This window comes from Podarcis liolepis (genome assembly GCF_965112155.1).
Source record: "Podarcis liolepis genome assembly, chromosome: 2".
NCBI classification, from domain to species: Eukaryota; Metazoa; Chordata; class Lepidosauria; order Squamata; family Lacertidae; genus Podarcis; species Podarcis liolepis.
Window position 1 is genome coordinate 114,227,410 of NC_139555.1, and position 18,554 is coordinate 114,245,963.

The 18,554-nt window shown below is 45.2% G+C and overlaps 1 protein-coding gene across 2 annotated transcripts in view; it reads left to right on the forward strand.

Moving 5' to 3' along the window:
- Positions 1-18,111: 18,111 nt before the first annotated feature.
- LOC310701958 (C-type lectin domain family 2 member B-like) overlaps positions 18,112-18,554 on the forward strand; it is a 32,820-nt gene continuing 32,377 nt past the window's right edge. Inside the window, exon 1 of one of the 2 annotated variants that reach the window (XM_083493528.1) lies at positions 18,112-18,406. The gene's annotated coding sequence lies outside the window, so the exon portion shown is untranslated. The remainder of the gene's footprint in view (positions 18,407-18,554) is intronic. The other variant, XR_014523131.1, reaches the window with a different exon arrangement.

Genomic DNA, 18,554 nt, shown 5'->3' on the forward strand with positions numbered 1-18,554 from the left:
AGATGGATACAATTAGATTCGGAAAACAAGCTGCAAAAGAGACCTGCCACAGTTCCTCCCACAGAAGTATGAATCCATCTTGGCCTTCTTCAGAAAATCACATAGTAAGGGGAATGATGGCAGCATCTTTATGAATATAAAAGTAGTTATGTTATCTGCTTGGTTGCTAAAGAAAATAGACAAAAATAATTCTCCACAGTGTTGGAGAAATAGTGGGAATGATGGAACACTTATACATATCTCTGGGAATGCCCACAGATTAAAAACTTTTGGTTAAAAGTATTTCAAGATAGGGAACAAATTACATTTCAATCGATTGCTTTAGATCCCAAATGGCACCACAATCGTACCTTGGATACCGAATACCTTGGTACTTGGATGTTTTGGCTCCCAAACACTGCAAACCCGGAAGTGAGTGTTCTAGTTAGTAAACGTTCTTTGGAACCCAAATGTCTGACGGGGCATCTGCAGCTTCTGATTGGCTGCAGAATCTTCCTGCAGCCAATCAAAAGCTGCACTTTGGTTTCTGAACGTTTTGAAGTCAAACGGACTTCTGGAACAGATTCTGTTTGACTTCCAAGGTACAACTGTACTTTCAGTATTTGTGGATGAAGCACACACAATTTAAAAACAAGAATACCACATATATAGAATCAATTCAAATCCAAGACAGATACAGACTGGGAGATTAGAAGATTATATATTAACAGGTAGTCTTATTTTTAACGTGTGATAATATGCTCTAATTTTTCCCATTTTAAATTCCTTGAGGGATTTTATCCCACTGCTCGGTAAGTTGCTGGATGATTCTGCTGAATCTCGGAGACTCTGGGGTTGATAGTCAGGCGTCTCATCTTCTGCAGCTGTTCTGAGAGCTGCCATACTGGGCCAGACCAAATGTTCATAACCGGCTGACTGGGCTGGAGCTGATGGAAGATGTTGGACAATCATTCTGTATGTGCTTTTATTGTACGGTAAACCACTTCAAGTGGAATTAACTATGGAAGGGATGCGGGTGGTGCTGTGGGTTAAACCACAGAGCCTAGGACTTGCCGATCAGAAGGTTGGCGGTTCGAATCCCTGCAATGGGGTGAGCTCCCGTTGCTCGGTCCCTGCTCCTGCCAACCTAGCAGTTCGAAAGCACGTCAAAGTGCAAGTAGATAGATAGGTACCGCTCCGGCGGGAAGATAAATGGCGTTTCCGTGCGCTACTCTGGTTTGCCAGAAGCAGCTTAGTCATGCTGGCCACATGACCCGGAAGCTGTACACCGGCTCCCTCAGCCAGTAAAGTGAGATGAGCGCTGCAACCCCATAATTGGCCACAACAGGACCTAATGGTCAGGGGTCCCTTTACCTTTACCTTTAAACCACTTCAGGATGCCACATGGAAAGCAATTCATAAATGAAATAATAAATAATACTTACCCAAGACTGTCACAGCCACCCCCAGGATGATGATCACAAAGCCTCCTGTCCACAGGGTGATCTGGTACCAACAGGGGAGCCCGGAAGCATCTGTGAGGAGAGGGAAAACTTGAAAGATGAGAGTCAGCAGTGCCTAGACTAGAGTCTCCTGTAACTCATTGCAGGAAAATAATGCTGGGTGATTTGTTTTTGTTTTGTTTTTTGACACAAAAAATCCCTTCAGGAGACAACAGGCAAATGGTATTTGTTTAGTAATGACCGCTCCCCACATCAAGTGGGGGACGCCTTTTGCATGGTCGCACGCAGCCCCCCGGATCCCAGTGTGGCTCCCAGTAGTACAGGCTGGCTTTGCCCTCTCCAGGTTGGATACCTGGAGGTCTCCGTTACCTCAACCCATCGCCCAATCCCGCCTGGGGAGGCGTTGCCAGGGGATTGGCCAGGTAGGGGAAGGGACCACCCTGCCCACACAACAGAATCTTACCTGCAAAGCATCAGTTGGCTCCAGAGCTTCTCCCACCCTGCCCTCCCTCAATTAAGCCTTCTTTTGCAGGTTAACCTCTTCTCCACAGGTACATGGGCACTGTTACATCATGATTGCTGTTGAAGGGCCAGAAAAGAATTTTCCTGCATTGGCAGGTTTTGCCTTTCCCTTAGCAAAACATCACAACTTTGGTGGTTTCAGGCCTTGGGCAGAATCCTTTAGTCTATCTTCCTAAATGGGGTGTGTGTGAAGCGGTGACCCCCCCCCCCATGTGGCTGTGATCCCAGGGTTCCCTGTTAAAGGGGTCTTGAGGGGAGGCATTGGCCATACGCCGAGAGGTTGTCATTGCTCTCCCCTGCGATGGCGGCAAAACAGGGGGCGGGCTCTCTGCTTGAACATATGTTCTCCAGAGCCAGCCCAATCCCCACACATTCTGGATAACTCTGATGTCTCCCAGATCCCTGGCTGGGGACTGGGAAGGATAAACGCCCAATACCTGAGACAAGGTCTCCCTACCTCTGAAACTTAATAAAGTTGTGGCCAATTTTAATCCCATAGCGTTTTGTCTCAAGTCATTATTCCGCTTGGGGGTCGCCTGGGGTTGGGGGGGACTCTACCTGACCACACAAATTGCCAAAATGCATTGTATTAGCTTTGAAAAGAGCTGTTTAGGGTTTTATAAGTAAGTAAGAAGACCTTAAAAATTCAGCTTGATGTCTAATGGGCAGCCAGTGCAAATCCCTTACTACAGGCATGAGATGTGCCTGGTAAGACAGACATGGTCCAAATGGAAGTTACTCTGCCCATTCAATTAATCTGCTCCACTTCCCAGTGGGGAGGAGTTGCAGTGGACCACGTGGCCACCCACGAAGCCCCGCATTCCCTGGAGGTTCCCAGCCATGTCATTCACCTGCTAGCCAATCTGGTGGCTGGGGGGGGGGCGTAGCTGGGTCCCATTTAAACTGAGGTGTGAGCCACAGAGCTTCCTCTTGGCTCACTTCCTCGATCTCCCACCCTTCCTCCCTATTTTCTGGTTTCAAATTTGGCCTTGCTATGGACCTCAGTTGGTCGCCGTTGAGGGGCCTGGTAGGAATTTTCCCACTTGGCAAATTGGCATGGGCCATTTGGTTGTCGCCTACCTCATCGCAATCGTCACAACTTTGTAAGGTTTGGTGCTTAGGCATTGGTTGATATTATGATGGGGGAAGGAGGTGTGGCCATCACCTGCCCCTCCAAGTTTAAGGGTATTCCGTTAAAGGAATCCGGGGGTGTGGATCTTGTCTGAAGTCCGGGGCTGGGCTAGGGCCATGCCATGACCCCGTTGGGAACCCAGGGGGAGCTCAAGTTGGTTTGCATTGACAGGGCTCCCCCTACCGGTGGTTGACCCTTACCAGACTCCCTGCATAACAGGCAGGAGTCAGATATAGCTGGGTCAATTCCATTCCCTAAGCCAATACCGCTCACATTCTGTGACCAATAAAGTTGTGGCCTAAATTTGCCCAGTAACCTTAACCTAATATCTGTGTCCTTGTGTCTTATTCATCAACGAGGGGGTGGTCTCGGGGTCTCAACACACAATTTAGTTGCCTAACAATATTGCTCATTAACCTGACAAAAAGAAATGGAGCACCAGATGCTAAAACATGAGGCATTCTCTTTAACCAGGAAGTGGACCTGATGTGGAAAGAAGTTCTATAGCAAAACCTTTGGCCATTGCATTTGAAAACGTGTCCTGGGTTGCAGTGAAAGAAATGAGTCCCCATCCTTTGTTGGGCAGGCCCACTGGGGAACAGGTGTTAGCAGAGAAGAGGACAGGCAGGCGCTGTAGTTTTCACCATGAGTCGCCTCCGTGGCTCAGTAGGTGCATAGGAAAAGGATGTGGGTGGAGCGGGTGGTCAGGCAACATGCTCACACCTTTAAACTGTGCCTTGCCAGGACATTGGGGGCAGCATCTACAGAAGTGTTTTTTCTTCGCTAGGCTGGGGGAAGGAGTGTGAAATGTTGCAGAAGCAGCAGCAAGCAAAGACCCATCTATGCGCACGCTTCATGCTACATGCATGCTTTGAATTTGAATAAAAGCATATAAAATAATAAAAAGCACATCTTATAATAAATAAAATAAAGTAAAATAAAAGCACATCTTATTTTCCAAGCTAACTAGCATACCTAATCTTATTTGCATTGTCCTCAATTCTGCATCCTTTTAAAAAATAATCTTTAAATTTTCATTTATATACGTTAGAATAGTTCAACAATAATTCTAACATATCAAACCTCGGCTACCTTCCCCCCTTTTCTGCGGTTCCTTACATTTATTTTCATCATTTCCTGCATACTCCAAATTATCTTCACTTATTCTTTTATGCTCATATATATCTCATTTTTTAAAACAACAACAACAACAACTGCAGGGATTTACAATAATCTTGCCCATGTCTTAATGTCTGTTTACAATTTATTTGTAAATATTTACTGAACCATTTCCATTGCTTTCTAAAAATCTTTAAGATAATATATTTGTTTTTAAAAATCCCAGAAGCTTTTCTTTTGGGAGTTATAGGATTAGAACTAGCTAAACAGTATAGAAATTTATTTATGTATACAACTACAGCTGCAAGAAGGTTATTTGCCGTCAAATGAAATGAAGTCCAGAAGAGAGAAAACTGGTTACAGAAATTAATGGACTATGCAGAAATGGCAAAACTCACCGGCATAATAAGAAATCAAGACAACAAACTTGTTATAAAAGAACAAATGACATCCTTGGTCTTCTTTCTGCTTTTTTGTGGGTTTTTTTTTTGGGGGGGGGGTACAAAATAACAAATACCAAATAGAAGGAAATTGTGCTGAGAATCATAGAGGTATTACTGGGTACATTAATGTACTTGTTGAAGATCAGAAATAACTTCAGGTTTCTTTACAATGAATAAATTGAATACTGGAACATTTCTGCTCTCTTCATGTTTAAAAACATGCAGGCAAATCTTGATTTCATTTTTATGTGAACTTCAAATGACAACTCCCTCTCCCTTTACCTATTCAGAGACCCTTCACACTTGTGTAGCACTGATCATTTAAAAAGTCAACTTTAACTTTGAGAATTGCTTGCAACCATTTATTTATTTTTAATGAAAATTCATCTGCATTTACTTCAGATTTCTCCCACATTTTTATATGCAGTTTTCATGTATACACATTTTTGCTAGTGATTTCCTCTGAAATTTTGTATATTATTTAAATGATTATATTATTTAAATTTAAATTTCGTATATTATTTATAGACACCAGTATATGCATATTTGTGCCTATTTTGTGGCTGAAGAACTGCATTGCAAAATTCAAACACAAGTGCGAATTTTGAAAGACAGTTTTGTTTTGTTTCGAATAGTGCAATTTGGGTAGTTTCTCATGAAAATGCAAACAAAACTGAAATTCTTCCCCATCCCTACGTGCCATGCACCCTTCTGTAATTCCGTCTCATTAGTCAAACAAAAATACTGCTTATAACGGTACAAATGAACTTTCTACGATCAGGATAAATGAAAATCATGAAAATCATGTCCGTCTGTCAACCGATATATTACAGTGGAATCAGACAAAAACTGGAAGATATGAAGGGGTCTGAACGGAGTACCTTGTTTCTGAGCCCCAGCGGCAGTTCCTGATGCAGCCCTCCTAGACTGGAAGTTCAAAGCAGTATAACCATCTTCGCCCTCCATTGGCAAGCAAAGGCTGCAGAGAAGCCTCTCAGAGAGCAGGGCTGTCGAAGGAGCACTGAAGGTTTGCTGCTCTAGCCTGAGTTGATGGCCAAAGATCTCTTTCCGGAGCAGCTCTTCTCTTCAACCACAATACCAGTCACACATTCGCAGCCTTATTAGGTGGTTAGGGCAGGGGGTGGGGGGCAGGGTTGCTGTTCTTGTTTGAAAAACTTTTTGTGAGTTGTTCAGTTTGTATTGTTCAGCTTTTAGAATGGACTTTGGCTTTTGGAAAGACGCTTAAGCCATCTCCAGTTATGGGTTATAGCTGAACCATATAGGGATGTGACTGAGGCTTCCATGAATGAGGCTGGATAGCTCAGTTGGTTAGAGCGTGGTGCTCATAATGCCAGGGTTCCAGGTTCAATCCCCGTATGGGAAAAATGCATATTCCTGCATTGAAGGGGGTTGGACTAGATGATCCTTGGGGTACCTTCCAGCTCTACAACTCTATGATTCTATGAGTGGGAGGAGGAAAAGTTAAAGGTAAAGGACTCCATGACAGTTAAGTCCAGTCAAAGGCAACTATGGGGCTGTGGCACTCAATTTGCTTCAGAACGAGGGAGCGGTGTTTTTCCACAGACAGCTTTCTGGGTCATGTGGCCAGCAGAACTAAACCTACTCTGGTGCAACGGGACACTGTGATGGAAATCAGAGCGTGCAGAAATGCTGTTTTCCATCACGCCACAATGGCACCTATTTATGTACTTGCACTGGCGTGCTTTCAAATTGCTGGGACAGAGCTATGGGAGCTCACTCCGTCGTGGGGATTCAAACCGCCAACCTTCTGATTGGCAAGCCCAATTGGCTCAGTGGTTCAGACCACAGCACCACATCCTATGCAGGGGCTCTCTTGAAATGTAGGTGTTGGTCAAGAAAGGAGTTTGCCACCGCAATGACTTTCCTTCTGTGGAATGGTGTATATATGCCACACTATTACTTTTTTATTTATTATTTAAATTTTTTTTAAATTTTACAAATACAAAATTATAATAATCCGAATATATATCCATATGCAGAGACTTCCCCCCACCCCCTCCCATGGGGTTCCATTTTGAACCTTTACAACTGCATATACTTCCAAACTCATCAGTCCATATTGTCCATGGTAATTGTTACAATACAAGTGGAATCAAAATCCTGCCAGTGTTTCCATCTGCTTACAGTGGTCTCCTAAATAACTTATAAAGTTCCCCCATTCTTTTATAAAGTTTTTGTTCTCTTGGTTCCTGAGTTTTCCAGTCTGCTTTGCCATTTTGGCATAGCCCAACAGCTTGGTTTGCGGTTCCTCTCTGGTAGGGACTTTTTCTTCTTTCCATCTCTGGGCTAATAAAATCCTTGCTGCTGTTGTCGCATACATAAAAAGTCTTTTTTGCTTCTTTGGTGGTCATATAAAGTAAGAAAAGCTTTCTGGGAGATGACATATAATGAAATGAAGAAAATGTTTAAAATAACCTTTAAAACAGCAACAACAACAACGAGAAATGTTTTTATTAGGAACTGTTCGACAGTGGAATTTGTTGCCAAGGAGTGTGGTGGAGTCTCCTTCTTTGGAGGTCTTTAAGCAGAGGCTTGACAACCATATGTCAGGAGTGCTCTGATGGTGTTTCCTGCTTGGCAGGGGGTTGGACTCGATGGCCCTTGTGGTCTCTTCCAACTCTATGATTCTATGATTCTATGTAGGTACCAACAAGTCCACCACATACGATAAATGGTACCTTCTTTTTCTTTACATTTCCAGCAGATATTTGAACTTGTCCTATACATTTTTGCGCCACGCTATTTTCCCAATCGTGATGTATGGAAGTGAGAGCCGGACCATAAAGAAGGCTGATCGCCGAAGAATTGATGCTTTTGAATTATGGTGCTGGAGGAGACTCTTGAGAGTCCCATGGACTGCAAGAAGATCAAACCTCTCCATTCTGAAGGAAATCAGCCCTGAGTGCTCACTGGAAGGACAGATCCTGAAGCTGAGGCTCCAATACTTTGGCCACCTCATGAGAAGAGAAGACTCCCTGGAAAAGACCCTGATGCTGGGAAAGATGGAGGGCACAAGGAGAAGGGGACGACAGAGGACGAGATGGTTGGACAGTGTTCTCGAAGCTACCAGCATGAGTTTGACCAAACTGCGGGAGGCAGTGGAAGACAGGAGTGCCTGGCGTGCTCTGGTCCATGGGGTCACGAAGAGGTAGCTTCGAGAACACTGTCCAACCATCTCGTCCTCTGCTGTCCCCTTCTCCTTGTGCCCTCAAACTTTCCCAACATCAGGGTCTTTTCCAGGGAGTCTTCTCTTCTCATGAGGTGGCCAAAGTATTGGAGCCTCAGCTTCAGGATCTGTCCTTCCAGTGAGCACTCAGGGCTGATTTCCTTAAGAATGGAGAGGTTTGATCTTCTTGCAGTCCAGGGGGGAGGAATGGGGGGGCCCAGGAGGAGGGAAGGGGGGAATTCCCATTGCACAAGCGGGAGTCATTGCACTGATACCTACTACAGTGGTACCTTGGGTTACATACGCTTCAGGTTACAGACTCCACGAACCCAGAAATATTACCTCGGGTTAAGAACTTTGCTTCAGGATGAGAACAGAAATTGGGCGGTGGCAGTGATTAAATATTATCCCTCCTCACTCACGCTAGTGAGCAAGCAGCAGAGCACATTTCCTTGTACATTGCTGGAAGCAAGTTGATGGATTCAATAGAATAATTTAAATTAAGTGATCCAGTCTGGCTTGTCCAGTCTGGAATGTTCCTAGTAAGTTTCCCCTCCTAAAATAATAATAACAGAACAGTCTTCTTTAAAAATAAAAGCAAAGTTCACTTACATTCAGTTCATAGTGGTAAATCTGAAGGCAGGCTTTATCTTGTGGTTACAGTTACATTTGGAGAGCAAAGACGTCTGAGCTAGGCCTCTGACTTTCTACCTTGTGGCTTCCATCCTCTGTAAGGATGAGCAATGTAAGAGCCAGAAGAGGAGTCTGAAAGGAGAAAATGGAAAAGAGGAAGATGGCTGTCTGGCTAGACCTTTTGTATGGTCTGCTAGGGTCACGCTCATCTACCTGGTCATATACAGGGGGAGGAGGCTTCAGAACAGGTATGACAGGAAGTCCTCCCTGTCTGGAGTACGATTCCCCGGTGTGTCCACTCTAGGCAACAGGAAACGTTGCATTTGACTGCTTCAGTGAGGATACATCCCAAAGCTATTTGGTTGAATCTGACCCATTAGCCACAGCTGACTTACCAGCCAAAGCTGATTAAAAGGCGCTCCTTGCCACAGAGGCCACCTGCACCTCAAGTGACAACAGTGGATCAAGATGTAGTACCTCCAAGCTACATACCACTGGTCTATTCCCTGGATCTGAGAACCACTCACCCACAAAGCTATGTGCTAAGACCTATTCCCCAGCTCCCCGCCCACCACACAGTAAGGTCTTTGCCTGGGGTCCACATCCTGTTTATGCAGTGCTTTTTTATGGGGGGACGCAGGGGGACGCATACCCCTAAACATTTTGTGAGTGTAAGTTTGGCCTCATTTAGGGGCAGTATTTCAATACAAGTAGGAAAATGAGAGTACCCCTAGACATTTTTTTTAAGAAAAAAGCACTGTGTTTATGTAATTAAATCATATTTTATAGGAATTCATCCAGAAAAATGGGAAATCAGTATGGATTGGCCTTATCGTGTCATCGCCAAAGAAGAAATGGGTCTGGACCAATGGCTCTTTGTTAAAGGAGAAATTGTGAGTACTGAAACACCCGTGTAGGGGAAATTGTGCAAATCAATAGTTTTGCATGATGAACTTGCAAGAAGAGCTATGAAAAGGAAAACTGTAGAGGTTACCATGTCTGTACACTTCTTAAAGGTATTGCGTGGCTATTCCCTCCCCCCCACAGGTGGAATAAATAAAGACAACGGACACAGCGATTTAGGTTTAATGGGCGAAATTGGCCACAACTTTATTGATTACAGGAAAGAAGGGTATTGGCTTTAGGCATTGGCCCCTAACCGACTATCCGGTCTAACCGGGAAGGGTTAAACACCAACAGGGGGAGCCACCCGAGATGCGTATCCCTAGGCGCTCCCCGAGGGGTTACCGCTCGGGGGCGCGCTTTAGGCCCTAGCCTCCGTAGGTTTCGGACGAGGCGTCGCCCCTCGGAGTCCTTTAACGAACTACCCTTCAAGCATTGGGGGAGGTGATGGCGTTCCTCCCCCCCAACCTCATCTGCATGACAATACCCCGGCCAATGCCTACCGCCAAAACCAAGGGAGTTGTGACGATTTGCTACGAGGTAGGCGAAAAAACCAAGTGGCTCACAAAACCAGCCAATTAGCCAAATGGAAAAACTCCTACCAGGCCCCTTGCGGCGACCAGCCGAAGCCCATAGCAAGATCGGTGGCAAAACCTAAAGGGCGGGTGGGTGGGAAACCGCGTCGTCTCCCGGGCGAAAAGGGGCGAGCCGAGGGCTGCCCCGACCTTAAGTGGCCTTTCTAAGGCCCGCCCCTGCCGCCAGCCGATTGGCTGGCGCCAAGGGGATGTTAATTGGGGGAATCCCGGCGGCCTCCCGCGAGGCTGGCACCAGCCTCGCGAGGGCGAGTGTGGATGGTGTCGTGATCCCGCAACCCCCCCTCCTCCTGACGATCGGAAGGGGCATTGTAGCTCTGCTCCTCTTTACTACACAAAGCATACACCTGAAAGACTAAGAGCCCAGTCCAAAATTGCCTCCTGATACATCAGCCCTGTTGAATCCAGCGGGGTTACCTTGTTCAACACTTCATTCCTTTTCATTTTCTTATATTCATGTTCTATCCTGTTCCATCTTTCTTCCATCATGGAAGATATCATTCCTCCATCACATGGGGTTCCCAGGCAGTCATTCGTCCAAGTATTGACCAGACCTTGACCTGCTTAGCTTCAGCAAGACCTTCAGGGCATACTGAGGAATTTCAATGTACACATACACTGACAGCGGTTTCATCCCTTCTCTCCACAGATTTCCAGCAATTCAAGGCAAGCTGTGGCGCCTTTGAAGACAATAAAATCTATTCCGAGCTATGCATCACATTGCTTCACTGGATTTGTCAGAAGGGATCTGTACTCCTTTGAGTATCTTCATGTGTCCCCATTCGTAAACAGCTACACACTCTCCTTTAGACATCTTGTTCTCCATACTAAAAAAACCCCCTCAAGGACCTTCTTGGTGGCTGCTCCCAGACTTTGGAACTCCCTCCCTAGAGAAGCCAGACTGGCTCCCTCCTTGTTGTCCTCCCGCTGGCAGGTGAAGACTTCCTTGTTCCAACAGGCTCTGGAGAACTGACTGCTTCTAACAAAAGGGCGGGTGCCATGCTGTTTTTATTGTGATCATTTGTATGGTTTTAATAGATTAAATATGTGTATATACCTGATATTAATTCTATCAGTGTTTGTTTATTTTAAATTGTTGTTTTACTTATTTGTTTTTAGCTGTTCTTCTTTTTCTCTGTAAGCCGTCTCGAGTCCCTGTCTGGGGAAAAGGCAGGGTATGTATGTATGTATGTATGAATGAATAAATAAATAAATAACAATAATAATACAGTCGTACCAGTGTGGTGTAGTGGTTAAGAGCAGTGGACTCGTAATCTGGTGAACAGGGTTCGCTTCCCCGCTCCTCCACATGCAGCTGTTGGGTGACCTTGGGCCAGTCACACTTCTCTGAAGTCTCTCAGCCCCACTCACCTCACAGAGTGTTTGTTGTGGGGGAGGAAGGGAAAGGAGATTGTTAGCCGCTTTGAGTTTCCTTAGGGTAGTGATAAAGCGGGTTATAAAATCCAAACTCCTCCTCCTCCTCTTCTTCTTCTTCTTCTTCTTCTTCTTCTTCTTCTTCTTCTTCTTCCTCCTCCTCCTCCTCCTCCTCCTCTGCTTACGTATCCCTCTGGATAAGTAAACTTCGGTTTGCGAATACGGCAAACCCGGAAGTGTATACTTCCTGGTTTTGCCACGTGCACATGCGCAGAAGCACTCTAGCGCGACATGCGCATGCACAGAAGCGGTGCCTCTGCCTATGGACTTTTGGGGTTGCGGAAGGACCCCCAGAATGAGTTAGGTTCATATCCGTAGGGTCCACTGTATTACAACAACATAAAATAGCCTTCACATGATAATGACAGCACCACCGTACAGGAGACGAGCAATGTTTCCTCTTCTTGTTCATCTCTCTTTGTGGTCTCAGCATCTTATGGACGTGAATCCTCATTACAGTGGCAAAGTGATGAGAAAAACTGGGCTTGGTGGATATTCATCAAGAGTTCTTAGCTAGGAGTACTGTGTCTTTTGGAACAGAGTCACCTGTTATAGTGATTTTTTTGCACACTGAGGAATAAGATAACCACCCTAAACACCGATACCTAAATTAGGCTATGCGTCTATGCCATCCTGGTTGAAAAGGACCAGTGCTCCCCCCCCCCCTAGAAAAATAGGTGCTGGTTCTCACCATGAAGTTGTTACAGTAAGTGTCACACTTTTAAACCAAAATAAAAAGAGGTGCTGGTATTGCATGCCCCTGAGTACCCCATTTTAAAAAGCGTTGAAAATGATTATTTTGTTTCAGGTAGGAAACTGACAGGCACTTTCCTACGTTCTTTTCTAAATGCTCATACATTGTTTTAAACCCCCTCCAAGTGTCACCCCCGTGCTCATTCTGCTCAAACCTCTGCCATTGTTTAAAATTGCCACTTTCCCCACTCAGTTTCCCCACATCCCAGCAGTACTTGAACCTCTTATTTAAAACCGCTGGTGTTCTGCAACCCACCTTCTCTTTCGCTCCCCTCCCCCACCCTGACTTCATGCAAATCCAGGATCACAGCAAAGCTTTACAAATCCTGCATTGCATGATGACGGCCTTACATTTTTATGTATATAGGAAGATGTGTGCAGCAGTAGTAAGAATGTTGTCAGGCTGCAATTCGTATGGCCACCAGCAGGTGGCCATGCAAACTGCAGCATGGCAACAGAACAGCAGACAGCTGGCAGAAGCAGACAGACAGATAGAGCAAGCACTCTTATTAAAAAAAATTAAATAGAATCATAGAATCATAGAGTTGGAAGAGACCACAAGGGCCATCGAGTCCAACCCCCTGCCAAGCAGGAAACACCATCAAAGCACTCCTGACAACCTTTCTCCCTCCTCTATGTGACATCCTTTTATATATTTGAACATGGCTATCATATCACCCCTTAACCTCCTCTTCTCCAGGCTAAACATGCCCAGCTCCCTTAGCCGTTCCTCATAAGGCATCGTTTCCGGGCCTTTGACCATTTTGGTTGCCTTCCTCTGGACACGTTCCAGTTTGTCAGTGTCCTTCTTGAACTGTGGTGCCCAGAACTGGACACAGTACTCCAGGTGAGGTCTGACCAGAGCAGAATACAGTGGCACTATTACTTCCCTTGATCTAGATGCTATACTCCTATTGATGCAGCCCAGAATTGCATTGGCTTTTTTAGCTGCCGCGTCACACTGTTGGCTCATGTCAAGTTTGTGGTCAACCAAGACTCCTAGATCCTTTTCACATGTACTGCTCTCAAGCCAGGTGTCACCCATCTTGTATTTGTGCCTCTCATTTTTTTTGCCCAAGTGCAATACTTTACATTTCTCCCTGTTAAAATTTATCTTGTTTGTTTTTGCCCAGTTCTCTAATCTGTCAAGGTCGTTTTGAAGTGTGATCCTGTCCTCTGGGGTGTTAGCCACCCCTCCCAATTTGGTGTCATCTGCAAATTTGATCAGGATGCCCTTGAATCCATCATCCAAGTCGTTGATAAAGATGTTGAATAAGACCAGGCCCAAGACAGAACCCTGTGGCACCCCACTAGTCACTCTTCTCCAGGATGAAGAGGAACCATTGATGAGCACCCTTTGGGTTCGGTCAGTCAGCCAGTTACAAATCCACTGAGTGGTAGCATAGTCAAGACCGCATTTTACCAGCTTCTTTACAAGAATATCATGGGGCACCTTGTCAAATGCTTTGCTGAAATCAAGGTAGGCTACATCCACTGCGTTCCCTTCATCTACCAGGCTTGTAATTCTGTCAAAAACGAGATCAGGTTAGTCTGACATGACTTATTTTTCAGAAATCCATGCTGACTATTGGTGATCACAGCATTCCTTTCTAGGTGCTCACAGACTGTTTGCTTAATGATCTGCTCCAGAATCTTCCCTGGTATTGGTGTCAGACTGACTGGGCGGTAATTATTTGGGTCCTCTCTTTTCCCCTTTTTGAAAATAGGGACAACATTTGGCCTCCTCCAGTCTGCCGGGACTTCGCCTGTTCTCCAGGAATTCTCAAAGATGACTGCCAATAAAAATAAATAAATAAATAAATAAATAATAAAATAAAAAAAATAAAAATAAAATAATAATGTTCACCGAAGACTACCACCAGAATGACAGTCACTAAGTCTGCTACTCGGGGGTACTCTCATGTCATCAGGGAAACTAGGAAGTATATGTGAAAGAGTGAAAGATACTGTATTGGCCTGAATATAAGCTGCACCCAAACATAAAACGCACCTTTAAAATTCGGGGGGGGGGGAGGAAAAAAAATACCTGAATATAAGCCACTCCCTTGAAATTCTGCAGGCACTCACACCTATTCCGTTTTACCGTATATCTATTTCAGCCACGATATCATAAAAGTCAATTTTTGTAAAATTGCGAATTTAAGCCACACTTTAACTTTTCATGGTCAGAATCTGGGGGGGAAATAGAGGCTTATATTCAGGCCAGTACGGTAATTTGTGAACTTGAATGGCATGAGTTAGGGATGGAGGAGAAATGTGATTCAGTTCACACTGAAAAGTGAACCTGTCAAATTTGCACAACAGGAGAACCAAAACACAGCTATCCTTCAAATTTCGTACTGCTCTGAATTTTGCGTAAGCTGCAGGCCATGTCAGAATTAATCAGGTTTCACTTGTTGATTTATTGTTCAGACCAGGCAATGGAGGGAAAGACATTCTTTTAGGTGACTTGGTAACTCTATGGAGGGTTATATGAAAGGACAGTGGTACCTTTGGTTACGTACTTAATTCATTCTGGAGGTCCGTTCATAACCTGAAACTGTTCTTAACCTGAAGCACCACTTTAGCTAATGGGGCCTCCTGCTGTCGCCACACCACCAGAGCACAATTTCTGTTCTCATCCTGAAGCAAAGTTCTTAACCTGAGGTACTATTTCTGGGTTAGAGGAGTCTGTAACCTGAAGTGCCTGTAACCTGAAGCGTATGTAACCCGAGGTACCACTGTAACCTTAAATGTCTGTCTCAGTGGCTAATAGGCAGCCAGATCCCTTAGCATAGGTGTGGTTTGGGCCTCTTAAATTAGATAACTTCACCTATCTCTCTTTCGTTATAGTAAGTGCCCTCATAAATTATCCAAACCTGGATTTGACTGTAAATCTGCAATATAGATGACAAATAAATGGATATAGTGGCACATAAGACACCTACTAAACCATTAAATACTGGGAGGCAGATGTAGAAGACTAGTGGACTGGTTAAATAAATTTGGGCTGCAATTGTATGCCTAAGTGGGAGTAAGCACCACTGAACAAAGTAGTACTTACATCTGAGTAAATATCCAAAGGAGAAGTAAATGGAAGCAACTAACTGATAGGAAGCTGTCTTATCTCAATGTATTGCTCCAGCTAGCTCAATATTATCTGCAGCTTCCAAAATGTAGACAGAGGTTTTCCTTACCCTACCTGTAGATACTGCAGATTTATTTATTTATCTCCTACATTTATAGTTTGCCTTTCCTCGAGGAGCTCAGGGTTTCCCCCTCTGTTTTAACCCTTACAACAACAATGTGAGGCAGGTCAGGCTGAGAGGGAGCGGTTGGCTCACGGTCACTGGATTTGAACTCGGGTCTCACTGGTCCCTTCATGAAGCAAGTGTATTTCACAAAGTCTTCAAGCTCTTGCAAAAAAAAGTTTTCATTTAGTCCTCAGTGCAAATTATTTCAACACAGGAAGTACGTTGTTTCCCATGTCTGTGATCTTCAGTGCCAGTGTGGTGTAGTGGTTAAGAGCGGTAGTCTCATAATCTGGGGAACCGGGTTCGCGTCTCCGCTCCTCCACATGCAGCTGCTGGGTGACCTTGGGCCAGTCACACTTCTCTGAAGTCTCTCAGCCTCACTCACCTCACAGAGTGTTTGTTGTGGGGGAGGAAGGGAAAGGAGAATGTTAGCCGCTTTGAGACTCCTGAAGGGGAGTGGAAGGCGGGGTATCAAATCCAAACTCTTCTTCTTCAGTGCTTCGTATGCTGCTGGTGAAAAAATATGAGTTTGGTCTTGATTCCACAATTCCCAGAGCTGGGACTTTCGTCTGTGTTTCCCATCATGGTGGTTCCTTGGGGACAGCCTGATCATGAAGCAGAGCAGGAAAATGGATTCAGGTAGGTGTGGGAAGAATCAAATCAGCACCACCAACCTTCCCACTACCTTGCCTTTGCATTGTTTTATTATTGGATCAGCTCACTTGTCATGTTGGTTGCATGTTTAGGTAGGGCTAGAGTCCTACCACCGCCCCTCTTTCTCTCCCAGGACAGAGCCGGCTGGCCACCTTGGTGCCTCGCTCGCCCCCGCCCTGAACTTGAGCAGAGCGACCCGTAGCAGAACAGCCTGTGGCGCTCCAACAGGCTCTTCCCTGGACTCCTAATCTCGGCACCGGACTCTCGGCCAGGCGCCCCTGAGAGCCCGGCACCCTGGCTCCCCGCACCAGTAACTCATATGGTTAAGACGGCCATGATCCTGAGAGTACCTAAGAGCCTAGCTTAGCTTCATTATCACATCATGCCAACGTCAGCAGACCTACCAGCATGGGAGGACTGATGCATTTCTCTGTTAGCGTTGCAAGGAGTTGGCAACTAATGCTGGGGCTCCCTGCAGAAAGTGATGAGCTAGGTTTTTCTTTGCTCCTCCTTAGGTCAAGTTCCAGCCATCACCTTTCACCTTCTCAGGGTTTGGGCTTTGCAAAACAAAGACTGGAGAGGATTAAGCAGTGCAATTTGAGAAATGAACATTTTGCAAGATGGTGGGTGTGCCAATAGGTTTCCTCATAGAGAGTGTTGACATTTAACGTAGTTCTTCATCTCTGAGTTCAGTGAGGGAAGAGAACCAGTGAGTGTGTTCATTGGGCTTGCTGAACTGGAGTCAGTTTGGCTCAGTCCAAAGGTAGTACAGTGGTACCTCGGGTTAAGTACTTAATTCATTCCAGAGGTCCGTTCTTAACCTGAAACTGTTCTTAACCTGAAGCACCACTTTAGCTAATGGGGCCTCCTGCTGCTGCTGCGCCACCAGAGCACGCTTTCTGTTCTCATCCTGAAGCAAAGTTCTTAACCTGAAGCACTATTTCTGGGTTAGCGGAGTCTGTAACCTGAAGCGTTTGTAACCTGAGGTACCACTGTATAAATAGCTCTTACTCCGTTGCAATAAGAGGGAGAGGGAGCAACAAGTTGCCAACATTCGTGAGTAGGGAGGCCTGAGAATTTCAGTGGGAGAGGACATTACCAGTCATGTTCACTTATTCATCCTATGCCTGGAACAGAAATAAATCCAGGAAATATAGCTGGTGTTCGCTGGTGCTGCTTTCAGACTGCAAGCTTGTTTACTCCTGCTCCCGAGGGTAGGACTCGAACCCATGGCTTCAAGGGAAAAGAAAGGAGATTCTGACTAAACATCAGGAAGAACTTTCTGACAATAAGAGCTGTTCAAAAGTAGAACGGACTCCCTTGGGAGGTTGTGGACTCTCCTTCCTTGGAGGTTTTCCAGCAGCGGTTGGATGACCATCTGCCATGGATGCTTTAGTTGAGATTCCTGCAGTGCAGGGGGTTGGACTAGATGACCCTTGGGGTCCCTCCCAACTAGAATATAGTCCTTTCCTCCCAAAAAGCAATTAAACGGGACACACACACACACATTTAAAGCCTTCTTTAAAAGCATGTTAAAAGCAATTCCAGTGCGGACTGGGAAAGCTCTAGCTTTAAAGACTTGTTGAAAAAGGCAGGTCTTCAGTAGGAGCCGAAAAGACAACAGAGGAAGCACCTGTCAAATACTCAGAGAGGGAGGGGATTCCAAAAAGGTAGCTGTCACAATACTAAAGACCCGATTCCTGCATTGTGCAGATTCCTAATAAGATGATATCAGCCGGAGGCCCTTGCCTAAAGAGCACAGTGATCAATCGGGTATATAAGGGGTGAGACGATCTTTCAGGTATCCTGATCCCAAGCTGTGCAGGTCTTCATACACCAAACTTCTTAGCCTGCTAGCAAATTGTCAGCTTGTTGTGTATTCCTTTCACAATACTGCAGACCTCCCACTAGATGGCAGCTGTTGGTACTTTTTCTGTTGATACCTTTTCTGTCTCCAAAGTTCCAAGCAGCTCCTTGGGTGATTCTGATTCTTCTGAGAAATGATGCCATTGCATTGCTTTCTTGGATACTGTGCTCCAAATTGGGTGCAGCAGTCCGTTTGCGAAGCTGGTGAAGGCGAGGGTTGTGCTCCTTCTTTGTTCTTCTGAATTCCCTCTAAGGATATTTCCATCGACTGGCATATCTTGGTTTCAAAAGAGGAAGACACGTTTTTTCTACTGCAATGCTTACTAGACTCCTCCTGATGGATTCTGAACGGCAAGCGGCCTGCTCCCTTGAGGGAAATAGAGCTTTGCTTTGTAAAAGGGGAACTCTCACCTAAACCTTTGGTGAGGCGTTGGGACAGAGTCCAACCAGGTAAGGGAGCATATAGAAACTTTTATTATAACCTCACAATTCTCCCTGGATAGGACCTAGCACTGAGTCTTCCGTGTGTTTTGCTGTTATTGTTAAAATTCAAAAGGAAGCCTGGCTACTAGAGATTAATGTACTATCATACCATTCT